This window comes from Aphelocoma coerulescens, chromosome 1, assembly GCF_041296385.1.
Source record: "Aphelocoma coerulescens isolate FSJ_1873_10779 chromosome 1, UR_Acoe_1.0, whole genome shotgun sequence".
In the NCBI taxonomy this organism is placed as follows: domain Eukaryota; kingdom Metazoa; phylum Chordata; class Aves; order Passeriformes; family Corvidae; genus Aphelocoma; species Aphelocoma coerulescens.
In genome coordinates, this window is record NC_091013.1 from 83,187,467 (window position 1) to 83,199,071 (window position 11,605).

Consider the following 11,605-nt stretch of genomic DNA (forward strand, 5'->3'; position numbering starts at 1 on the left):
GTTAGTACGCTAAAGCCCAGACTTGTGCCAGCTAATGTTAGTGATTAAACTACAATACTTAAGTTGTGATGGCTGTAAGATCAACAAAGGGAGATGATGGATGTGCTGACCTTTGTCAATTCCTTGAAATTAGATCATAGACGAGCACTTTATTCAGACTGCCTATGACTGAAGCCCAGCTTTCATTCTCCATTGGGAAGATGATGAGCTGATGTTCATGCAGATTGTCTGCTCTGTGATTGTTTATTCCATTTTCTCTGCTTCTTCTTGATAGCAGTAGCTGATCCTTCCTGGTCCCTCTGCTGTGTTGGTTTGCATCTCCATTGCAGTCCAGGTTGGGGACTTAGTCTCTCTGTTTCCAGCATAAGATTACCCTCAGCTAGTATTGCCACCAGCCCTGGAGCTGTGCCTGTAGTGACCATCCCAAGGTGACAAAGAGTGTCTGTGATACATCTGGGAACTGAGCCCTCCTAAGTTTCACATCAGCCTTTCAACCAAGATGTTCTCTCTTTTCATCAGTTGTCCCAACTCTCCAGACACAAACACACATTAAATATAAAAGTCTCTTTGTACATCAACAGTTTCTATTGCACTTTCTAATAATTTTCTGAGTTGCAGCAGTAGTGAACAGAATATAAACCTCATGTTATCTTGGGTAGTCACACAAGGTGCATGTAAGTTACTTGAATCTTTTGAGTTCACACTGGTAGGTCGAAAATCTCAAAAGGCATTCACAATTTCTATTTGCAGCTCTGGATAGGACTTTGGTGAGAAAGGCTTCCTTGGCATATACAGCATTTCCCTGGAGCATTCAAAGTCTGAGCACTGAAACTGTTAGAGACAGAGAGACGAAAAAAGCTGCTGGAACTCGAAGAATAACAAAGATCTACAGTCAGTGAGGATATTAGAAGGGCAACTGTATCCCATATTACATGTGACACAGTGAACCTGACTCACATCTGCCCAGAAGTCTTTGTGGCAGGATGGAAACTGAACCCATCCCTCCAGATTCCCATGCCAGAGCCTGCATGGCTCCCCGGTGTTGCCTTCCAGCCATTTGGGCTCACTCCATGCACCCAGCTCAGGGTCACAATTGGGCATTTACCGCAGTGGTTGTCTGGAGATCTTTAGCACAGAATAATTTTCTCTGTACATCTCTGTGCAGACACTCTCTGTGCAGAACAGCTACTTTGGTACATTACCAGTTGTGGCCAAATCTTGAGGTAAGGTGTGAAATGGAGAAAAGGGCCTCTGTTGTATCAGAAGCAGCACACAGATCCTTTCTTTTCCATCAAAGTTTTGAGCCAAACCCAGTATCTCTCACACTACCAACAAAGTATGATAACAAGATTAATTTAGATTTCAGAGAAATCAATTATACATTTGTAAGAACACCCTAAAATATTTCATATTTTAATTTGAAGAATGTAAAGGAATGCAATGATGAGAAGAAAAGCATTTAACCGTGTACTGAAAGGAACTGCAAGCTTGAAAAGATTACAATAAATTGCCAAATAGGCTGGGCAAGTAAAAATTGTTCATCCTTAAAAGCCATTAAAACGAAGCTAAAAAAAGTAAGTTTTGATCCTAATTAAGAGAAGCTTCTTGTGTGTGGCAACTCATGTAAATCTGCACTGTTAAAACAAGGTTAATACCTCGACAGAACTTCAAGGTACATTATTTATGAGTTTCTATGGTGCTGCCTATTGTAGCACTTAACAAACATGAAAGAGCTTAACATTACGTCAGCACTGTAGGACAGAACGTGTTTATTAACCCTATTATACAAATGAGGAAGGAGGAAGGGTACACAATGTCCAGACGCTCATGAAGCAAGGCAGCCTGGTCTCTTGCCTCTCTGTCCAGAGCTGGGAAAAAGGCAACAGCCCTCCTGTCCCACAGGCTTCCCCCTGACCACAAGGCTGGTGGAGATCAGGGACTTGTTGGACTTCCAGAGTCTGTGGAAGTGATGCTGTGATCAGCTGCATGGTGAAACCCTTTCAAACACACCTCTGATGCCTGCCAGCAGGAGGGCCAGTGCCGACGTCCACCTGAGCTCTCCTCCAGGCAGCTCTGCTTCCTGTCCAGCCTCCTCTAGTCACCCAGTGGGCATCATGAAATCCTCTTCCATCATGCCTCATGGCACTGACCTACTTACTTACTCTAGTGGAAATATGACCCTTTTGTTTTCCTCCTATGAGATCACTGCCTCATTTTCTCTCTGGGTAAACAGGGGAGTTGTGGTAATAAATCCTGGCACTGGAAAAAACCTAACCAGGACTATTTAAAGCAGGTAGCAGAAAGGAAGGTATCAAGCACTGTGAGCAGAGAAGAAAGAATTGATGAGATTGCATCTGCACAAGTGGCTTCCAAACTGTTGCAAACTCAATTCTGGCAGGCAAGCCGTCCCCAAGAGTGATATTAAGCTGCATATTCCCAGCAGGATTGTGACACTTTGCTTAGGCTGTTGATTAAATGGGAGGGGGCTGTGTGAAATGGAGGAGCTGACAGGAATTACCTGATGTCCAGACAACTTCTTCTGGCCAGTTTCTCTGCTGGAAAGGAGAAAATGTGGAAAATGTCACAACCTTGTGGAAACCTGGATGATTGCCCACAATGAAATTATGTGATTTATGGGATATGCTGCCAACATTATTAGTGTTTTTCATCTGCGTCTATGAAGTTTTGCAATAAGGAGCAGCCCTACTGCTCTTCAGTGACTCTGGCACTTCCTATTTGAAGAAGCCTATGTTACAGCCAGAGCATCATTCCTGGAATGGAAGCCTTTCAGGTCTGATATTAAAAAGGAAAATAATCTCTGCAGCATTAGAAATTCCATCGACTGTGGAAAAAACCTCTCTAGTCTACCAGCCCAGTTACCACTTCGAAGAGCTTGTTGTGGTCTTTCAAAACATCATCTGCCTTTGTTTTATAATTGCATGTTAGTACCAGATCTTACATAGTTGTTACTGAGAATTTCTTCTCTCCTCTGCTCGGCTCTTGCCTTGTCTCTCCTTTCCCCTGCTGAGTGCAGTCCTGGGAGTTGCAGAGCACCCTTGTGATCCCTGGAGTGGCCACCTAAAAACAGAGACTAGACAAGAATAAGGGAATAAAGGTAGGTATTTATTTGAAGGGCCTTCAAGGTACACCAGGGCAGCTAAAAGGCTACACCCAAGATGGACCCCAAGTCATGAGTTCTTCACACTTTCACAAGTTTGTTTCATTTGCATATCAGGGTTAATTCTCCAATTAAAACTTCAGTTAATGATGTAATTTCCCCAAATTTACCCCCCTTCTTAAGATGTTAGTTTACACATTTTGGGCCTAGGACAATCTGGGTGTCCTTGGAGAGCAAGCTTGGAGGGGCTTTGTTATGTCTACCTAGCATGAGAGAACAGTAGTTAACAGGCTACAAGAAACTTCAGAGTTACACACTAGGCAGTACAGGATTTGAAAAATATGAAAGTTAAAACCTAAGGCATCACTTGTTTCAAAAGGGATTTATTTAAGTCTCCAGATTTGGGTCAGGACTCTCAGCATCTTTCTTTTCTTTTTCTTCTCAAGCAGGAAAGGGCTTGTGAACACCATGGCAGGGCCTGGTCAGCCCACGCTATGTACATAAGGCTGATCAAATTTGCCAATTCTGGTACAGATTCCTCTCCAAAAGGGTTATGAAGTGAAAAGCAGCACGATGCAAATCTGTCTGAACCACCTCTGGGTCCAAGCTGGAGGGTTTCTGTGCCGGGGGCCACTTATATTTCTGAAATCAGGACTAACTCAGACAGAGTCACTCTGGCTTTGCCAACATGGTGTCAGCAGAACTTCCTTCTTTCCCAGGCCAGGTTAGTAGTTCAAATGGTAAACTTCATGAATTACAGTGTCAGATGTGCTTCCTTCAGCTCCTGCGCGGCAGATCACACAGGTCCACAGTCTGTATGTTTTGGAAGTAAAAAGTGGACATCAAACCCCACCTTTGGACACCTCAAAAAGCAGCCTGAGCCTCCTAAGTGCTGAGCAAGCTCCCTCAATGGAGGAAATATGGTTTCAGCTGACTAACTGTAAGCACTCAGTTAGCTTAGCTTCTCCTCTTGTGTGCTCATCTAAAAGTGGGGATGATTATATCTGACTCCCTCTGCAGGTATTTGGAAGCTAATTTAGTTAATGCTTGTCAAGCACTTTCAGGTCTTCAGATGAAAGGGGCCACAGATAGGCAAAGCACTGCTATTACTATTAATTATTTCTATTGTGCAAGGAGACATGAAAGCAGCAAGAGTGATGATTACTCGCTTCCTTTACAAGTGTCAAGACACAGTGCAAATCCACAGACGGGGATCCTCCCTGCCCTGCAGTGCTCCTAATCTTACCAGCCAGATCAACCAGACAAAGAGCGGGGAAAGGAGCACAAACCCAGACAAACGCAATGCATGTAGCAACTTAGCACACACGGGTTGGGTTTTGCAACAGCTGCTTTTTACAAGTGTCCTGTTAGCCAAAAAAAAGCACAATATTACTGTTCTAAGGTATTTAAAAATCTCGAGTCAGGCTCTCACAAAGGGAAAATTTTTTGCATAAGGTAGTAAATGCTAACTCTACTTATTTGCTCTCTAATTTTGAGCAGATCATGCTTTGAAGTTTTTCTTTGCAGCCATGAGTACTGAAAATATTTCATTAATTAAGAAGAAGTTAAAATTATCCACGAACAATTTGAAGTATTTGGATATGTAGAACAAATTCCTGGTGGTAACAGGTTGCTGTCAATCAACTGCTCAGCAGGAAGGAAGTGAGCATGGGCTTGGTGGCAGCTCATCCCTCTTCCCTCCCATGTACCAGTGAATCTCTCACAATTAGTTTTCATTCTCCCCAGAGTGCCAGGGTGTATGTCACAGAGGAGTTTACATGCAGTGATGAGATGCTCCACAGTAATTGGCTCCTTTATCTAATACCTGACTGGACAGGCAGACAGATACAGAAGTAAAAAAAACCAAGCAGGTCCCAGACAGACGCTGATAACTCTCACACGTGACTGTGAAAGGGCTGGTGCTGGCTCAGTAGAGGGAGGGGGAAACATGACCAAGGCCAGTAGCCGGACTGGGATGCTCTGGGATGAGATGTGCCAATCTGGGCCATCACACCTTTCCTTCAGAGTGTGAAGAGTTGCAGAGGTAGATCCTGGGTCAGGGAGTACCAGGCTAGCCCAGGGGTCAGGTATCTGCATCCCTCACTTCCTTCAGGGTCTGTTTCAGCCCATCAGTGGAATGAGGTTGTAGCTGGACCTGAAACGTCCTAGGTGAATCCAGCAATTGCTGAAGCTTGCTCTGACTACTGTATGAATCCAAATGGTTTTCTTGTTTGCTTTTTCCCAAGTAAAAGCATCCAGTTCGTTTAACAACAGCTGGTGAACATGCTTAGGACAACATCAGCTGCATTTTTTCGTTGAATTTATCATGGGATGCCCGATGGAAGACACCACCAGACACATGCTTTAATTAAACTATTGAATTATTCTTAAAACAATCCCAGCCTCTTTCAAAAAGCAAATCTTCCAAGGAAGAGGCAGCTGTGTTTCTTGGAGATCATAGGGAAATGCCTCCTTATCTCATTAAGCATCTCAAGGATATTTAAAATATGTTTAAAATGCTGAACCATCTGTCTCCCATACACTGCTTCTGCTTTCCAAGGCTGCATTTCATCCCTGGGCTCCTCCACGCTCCCTCTAATGGCCATCGACATCGTGGTTCATTGCCCCTCTGTGCCATTGCAAGGGAACCACACAGGCACAAAGCCCTGGCATTGCACAGGGCGAGATGTGCCTCCTGGAGGAGGCCCTCCAGGCTTTTATTTTGGTAATGTGTGTGGGTTCATCTCTCACCTAGCTCTTTTATGATCCTGTCTCCACCCAGTATCTTCCCTCTTAACACTTCCCCGTGTTCTTGCCTTTCTCCCAGCCTCTGGAGACGTGCCATTGTTGCAGAGTTAATGCAGGTCTTGCCCTTAGCTCAGTTCAGGCCCACACCTAATATAAAAAATGGATTACACCACTGAGGAATGACAGGAGCATATGCCAGATGGTTTGTTCATTTTTTTAGGTCTAGCTTTCAGATGTCTTCCTCATGCTGCTTCAGGCAGGGCTACCTGGAGCTGGCTACCCCAGACCATGCCCAGACAGCTTTTGAATATTTCCAAGACTGGAGATGATATATCTCTAAGGATGGAGTGAGACAGTTCAACCCTTTTCAGAAAGGACCTTTAATTATGTCTGCCTAATTTTAGACATAAAAAAACTGCCTGCAGCTCACTTTCCTCAACATCCCCTCACTCTCAAAAAAGCCTTGAATCTGCCTTCCAGTGGAAGTAGCAACAGTAAAGAATAAATAATTTGAAGATTAAAATTGCTTAATTTCTGGGATAATCTGGGATGTTTTTGTCAAGCAAAGCAAAGAATCCCTTTCAGAAACTCATGCAGTGCTAAGAAATGCCTGAAAGCACTTCCCACTTTGGGAAATATTGACTTAATTGCCTCAGGCCCTTCTTCTATGCGTGTGGAGATTTTAAGTACTATCCTGTCCTACAATGGACCCAAACTAATAACTTTGGAGTCTACAAGGGGATGGATTGTCCTTTCATCAATCAGCCAGCACCGGCTGGAAAAAAACCAGACAAATCTCAGGATCTGAAAACCAGCTGTATTTCCAAAGCCTTATCCAGTTTTTCCACATATACCCATTTCTCTGAAACAGGCAAAGTAAGTAGTAAGTATTTCTACTAGCAAGCAGTAATTCTGGCTACAAGCCTGGCCTCATGTGCATGTTTAAAACATCACAGTTACGCACACAGAGCTAGTATTGATTTTCCTTTTGGCACAAAACTAGATGGAGATGGTGAACGAGAGGACAATGCCCCTTGCAATAACAAAACACTTAACGGTCACTTCTGACCTGGTGGGTGTTGCCCTCCTCTTTCATTCTGGTGGGATTCACTGCCCCTGATGCCTCAGCCTTGCACAGAAATTTTTAATCTCTTTCAAGTTACCTGGACAAGCTACAACTCTCAGTCTGACCAAAACCACCACTCTGGATTACAGAAACCTTCCCTCCTGACAGTGTCAAACACCTGTAAAAAATACAACGAGCTTTTTTGACAAACCACTTATTTCTTCAGCATATTCCCAATATTTGTTCTTCATTACTGAAGACTTCCTGAGAAACCCGGGCCAGTTCAGGGCAAGAGAGGAAGGGAGGAGAAGGATCACCAGGAACATTTCTCCTGTTTGTTGAGGTAAATAGGGGCATTTTCCAGTCAGTACTATTTTAGCTCCTAATTTGCCCTCTCCCTAAGCACATACTTGGGCAAACCCCAGTGTCAAAACATATGGATGAGAAATGCCTTTCAGCCAAAACCAGAAAGAAGTGTTGCATGAAACCAGCAAAATGAAAGCACAAACCTCTAATTATTTTAATATTGGATAGTGACAGTGTTGTTCTGTGTTGGGAGTACAAACAACCCTTGGCCATGGGTCACAGTTCATTGCTATTTTAGAAAACACTGGGGTTGGTACAGTGCTGTCCCTGGGCAAACCACTCAGGTAATTAAATAAAACAAGCTCTGTGATAAATCAGATGAACATACATACACACAAGCAAGCGATGGATAATGCTTTGTCGGATGGGCAGAGCTCTCGGGGTGTTGTCTCAGGACCATTCTCCCTCACCCCAGAAGGTGCTTCTGCAGAGCAGAAGCTGTGCCACCTTGGGGTGCCCTGGGGTCACAGAGTAACTGATAATGACGGGGTTTATTCTCAAAACACGGTCTCTTAGTAGTGGTGCTCGTGTCCCCAGTGGCAATGATGTGTGTGCTGTCATTGCAGGGGGAAAACTGTGCTTAGCAGGATGTCACCTCAGGGATCAGAGAGAGTCTAAGTATGTAGGAAAGGGGATTATGCATAAAAGGAGAGACAAGAGAACAGAAAGTAGGGGGGGAACAGGAAATAGGTAAAACAGAAGAGAAGGAAAGATCCATCCATGTGACTGTTGTTGCTGTAAAGTGCACATCCTGTATATGCTGTCCTAGGACCACCAGTGCATGATGGTGCAATGCAGTGAGTACACTCCCAAAGAGTGCAGAGAGCCTATTTCAAAATTTTTCCAGAATAACTTCCATTCCACCTCTTCAGACTCATAGGGATCCTTAATATAAGCACCTTAACTTGCACCACTCAATCATAAAAAGTAATTGTTTTCTGGCTATCTCTGATCTGATTCAAGTCATGAGCCTTTTTGCACTGAGCCACTTCTCAGCTTCCTCAATACCCTTGCCATGCAATCAGCTCTTTGTGGCCTGGGTCATGCAGGTCTTGGATACTCCAGATAAAGGAAAACCTGAATAATGCTGGTAGTGCCATTTCTATCTTGCTGTTTCTACCTTAATAGAGCATCTGCATGCTCCTGGATACAGGCAGGCAGGATAGCCTGGGCACCTGCTGCAGGAGAAGCAGAAGCAGCTGGCACTCCAGGCCAGGTTACCTGCAATGCCCAAGCACATGAACCTCCTCAGAGCCAGCTCATCTCGGAAAAAGCTTCTTAACAGCAGTTAAATTTCCTAACAGCAGTCTGATCTCAGGAAAATCAACCTCCCTTTCCCTCAGTTGAAGGGAATATTAACAGCAAAGTGTCATAGGAAACAGCAGCAAGAAATAATTTGTGTCAAAATTGAATAAATTAAATTGACTGGAGTGTCACTGTGTACTCAGAATAAAGCTTTGACTTCAGAGAAGCCTCTTTTGTACTAGAATAGATGAGAAGAGAGCTGTCTTGCTCCTTTTTCCACATCATATCAACAGCAAAAAGGGCAGTTTTCCTTAGTGCGCAGCAGCCGCGCTCCAAATGGGCCAGATCTATTAATAGAGTAAGTGGGCAGTCAGATATGCCCTTCAAAAACCTGCACAGGGCTGTAATTCTTCAGTTTCTCACATTGCACTGCTCAGGGAAATTGTGGGGCTGGAACTGTTTTCATTCCTATCACAATGAACAGGATTTTTCACATATTTACAGTTCCTCTCTCAGTTCCCATGCTACTACATGCAACTGGAAAATTAAAAAGAGGTTATGGCTAAGAGGGTAGAAATAAAAGGAGGATCAGAGCTGGTGTACAGTAAGCCAATATAATCAGGAGGCATTGATCAGTGGAACACAAAATGTTTTCATTGCCTTAAAAGTCAATATTGTAGGGGGAAAAATAGATGTACACAATCATATACACTCAGCTTAGCCACTAAACACTTCACAGACAAAGCTCAGTGTTTCTAAGTGTTTTAGAGCTTGCTTGCTTTCATTTCTCTTGGGTGAGTCTGTCACTTCAGAAAAACAGGTAGGAGTCAGGATGCCTGGTGTTAATACAGATTTTTATTATGTTCTTCTTTTTGGCATTCTTCCTGTGCCTCACAATGAAGTACAGAACTTACTCTTCACTCCTTAGTACAGAACTCATCAAAGACTGAATGTAGATCCTACTCAATAATGAGCACAACTAAAGATATTCTTGAACCAGTAAGAGAACAAAGTTTAATATAGATTACTAGTATTTTATTTTTTCTGTAGTGGCTAGAAGCACTAGTCTTTGGTTAAGCCCCTGAGCACGTAAGCGTTGTATAAATGTAGATGAAATCAATGAACTTGCCCCAAACAGTTTAAAATCTACACAGTAGATAGACAGACTTTGGAAAGTGCAGAGAAGAAAATGAAAAAGGTCAGTAAAAGAATGTGTAATGCTGGGGGCACAGCATAGGTGAGAAACTACAGAGGTGAGTTTTGCACATCATCCTGGAGGAGTATGACCCAGGCAAAATTAGAGAAAAGCAGAATCAAAATGAAGCTGAGCCCACCTTAGGGTGTTAGGTATGGGAAGATGGGAAAGGTGGTGCCTTAGAGATATTATGGGGTTAGAGCCTATAAAAAGTCCAAGCAACCAGGATATGAGATTTAGGGGCAGGGTTCATCTTAAGTATCATTATGAAATTCACTTATTTCCTTCTTAACTCTCTACATATGCTTGCAGGTCCCTCCAGTTGTTCCAGCTGCAGTGTAAATTGCTGATGGTCTTCAAGTTGTTCTAAAGTTAATTCATTAACTGCTTTAAATCACACTAGGCCTGATCCCTTTGTCTTGTCTGAAGATTTTATGGCACTTACTTTGTTCCTTTCCCTTGGGGTTGAAGGAACACCACAAAAGACATGGTGAAAGGCTGTAGCTGCTGATATCAGTTGAAGTTTGGGGCATTGGATTCAGTGAGTTAGTTCAGTTTTCCTCCTTGTTGCCATCTGTATTATCATGAAGGTTCTTTGCCTGAGATTGGTCCGAGATCACTAAAAATTTTCACTGGCTGTGAGTCAGTGATGAAGAGAGCCTTATTTTATATTATCTTATATTATTATTTATATTAAATACGCAACCAGGGACTGAATTCTCGGTGCTTTTGCAGTCACTCTGCCGTGCTGGTAGTCCTCATGGATATGATTTCTCTGACCACAGATTCAGACATCTAGATCTGAACAAGCTGTGAGATTCTTTTGCCATTAATGATTTACTGTAACCCTAGAGTAACTCCTAAAATAGATCTTGTGATTCTTTTCCTTAGAAGTGTCTGTTTCTCTCACTAGAAATAAACACAGCCTAGCTTGACATCTATGCCCAAAGTCACATGAGATGAATTCCACCCTTCACAACCGATCTTTCATAGTTAGAAATCTTCTATCTACTATCCACTTTAGAGGGTGAAGGTGAGAGATGAGGATGCAGATGCCTGTCAGAGAGGGCATGTTTTCAGTTGAAGGGAGGGATCTGAGCTTATTCCCAGCAAAACTGGGGCCAAATCTGACCTATGTATGTTACCTAAAGTAACATACATATTTATATGTTATAATGTTTGGACATATTTTAACAGTTATTATTATCATCACATTTTCTTCAAAAGAAACTCCATTTCTCCTCAGTATGAGTCTTCTCCCAGTTTAATTTTAATGTCTTAATACCCTTCATTGTGTTTTACATTTCTTGGCCCATCCCTAGTGTCTCTTCTACCTTTATGTTCTCCACTGCCAAAGTAAATTTTCAGTTTCCCTTCTATATTCCCATTCTCTCCTCCTTGGAATAGTGTGGGTTTTGGTTTCCTTGCTCCCTCCCTTGGTCACATCTCTCCCTTCTCCCCAGCCTGTCTGTCCTTCTTTCTCCATTTTCTCCTGTCTTACTTTGAGTCTTCTTCCCTTCCCATCCCCACTCCCCTCACCTAGCTCTCCCAGGACCACCCTTTGGAGCACAGCCACTATGGAGTTTTAACAGCCACAGGCTGGTGTGCAGAAGAGGACGCCACACCAATGGCCAGACTTTGCTGTGCCACCACCTCATGCTCCAGCCACATTCTCTGCCATGTACTCACTGTTCCTCTGCCATCTCCTGCCTTTCCTCTTCTGCCAAACTCCACACAGTTGAAGCAGCTGCAGCTGTAAAAACCTCTCTGTTGCTCTGATCCACGTGTCCCGGGGGCTGGGGCATTGACCATTGGAACACTGCCTTAAAATAATCAATAACCGCGGGTGACACGCCAACCTTGCGTT

The 11,605-nt window shown here is 43.3% G+C and overlaps 1 long non-coding RNA gene across 1 annotated transcript; it reads right to left on the reverse strand.

The window, feature by feature from the left end:
- Positions 1-1,817: 1,817 nt before the first annotated feature.
- Positions 1,818-11,483, reverse strand: LOC138119248 (uncharacterized). The gene is made up of 4 exons (XR_011155447.1): positions 11,428-11,483; positions 2,960-3,091; positions 2,519-2,555; positions 1,818-1,958 (listed from the first exon to the last, which is right to left on the reverse strand). It is a non-coding gene; the product is annotated as an uncharacterized lncRNA (long non-coding RNA).
- Between the last annotated feature and the right edge of the window lie 122 nt (positions 11,484-11,605).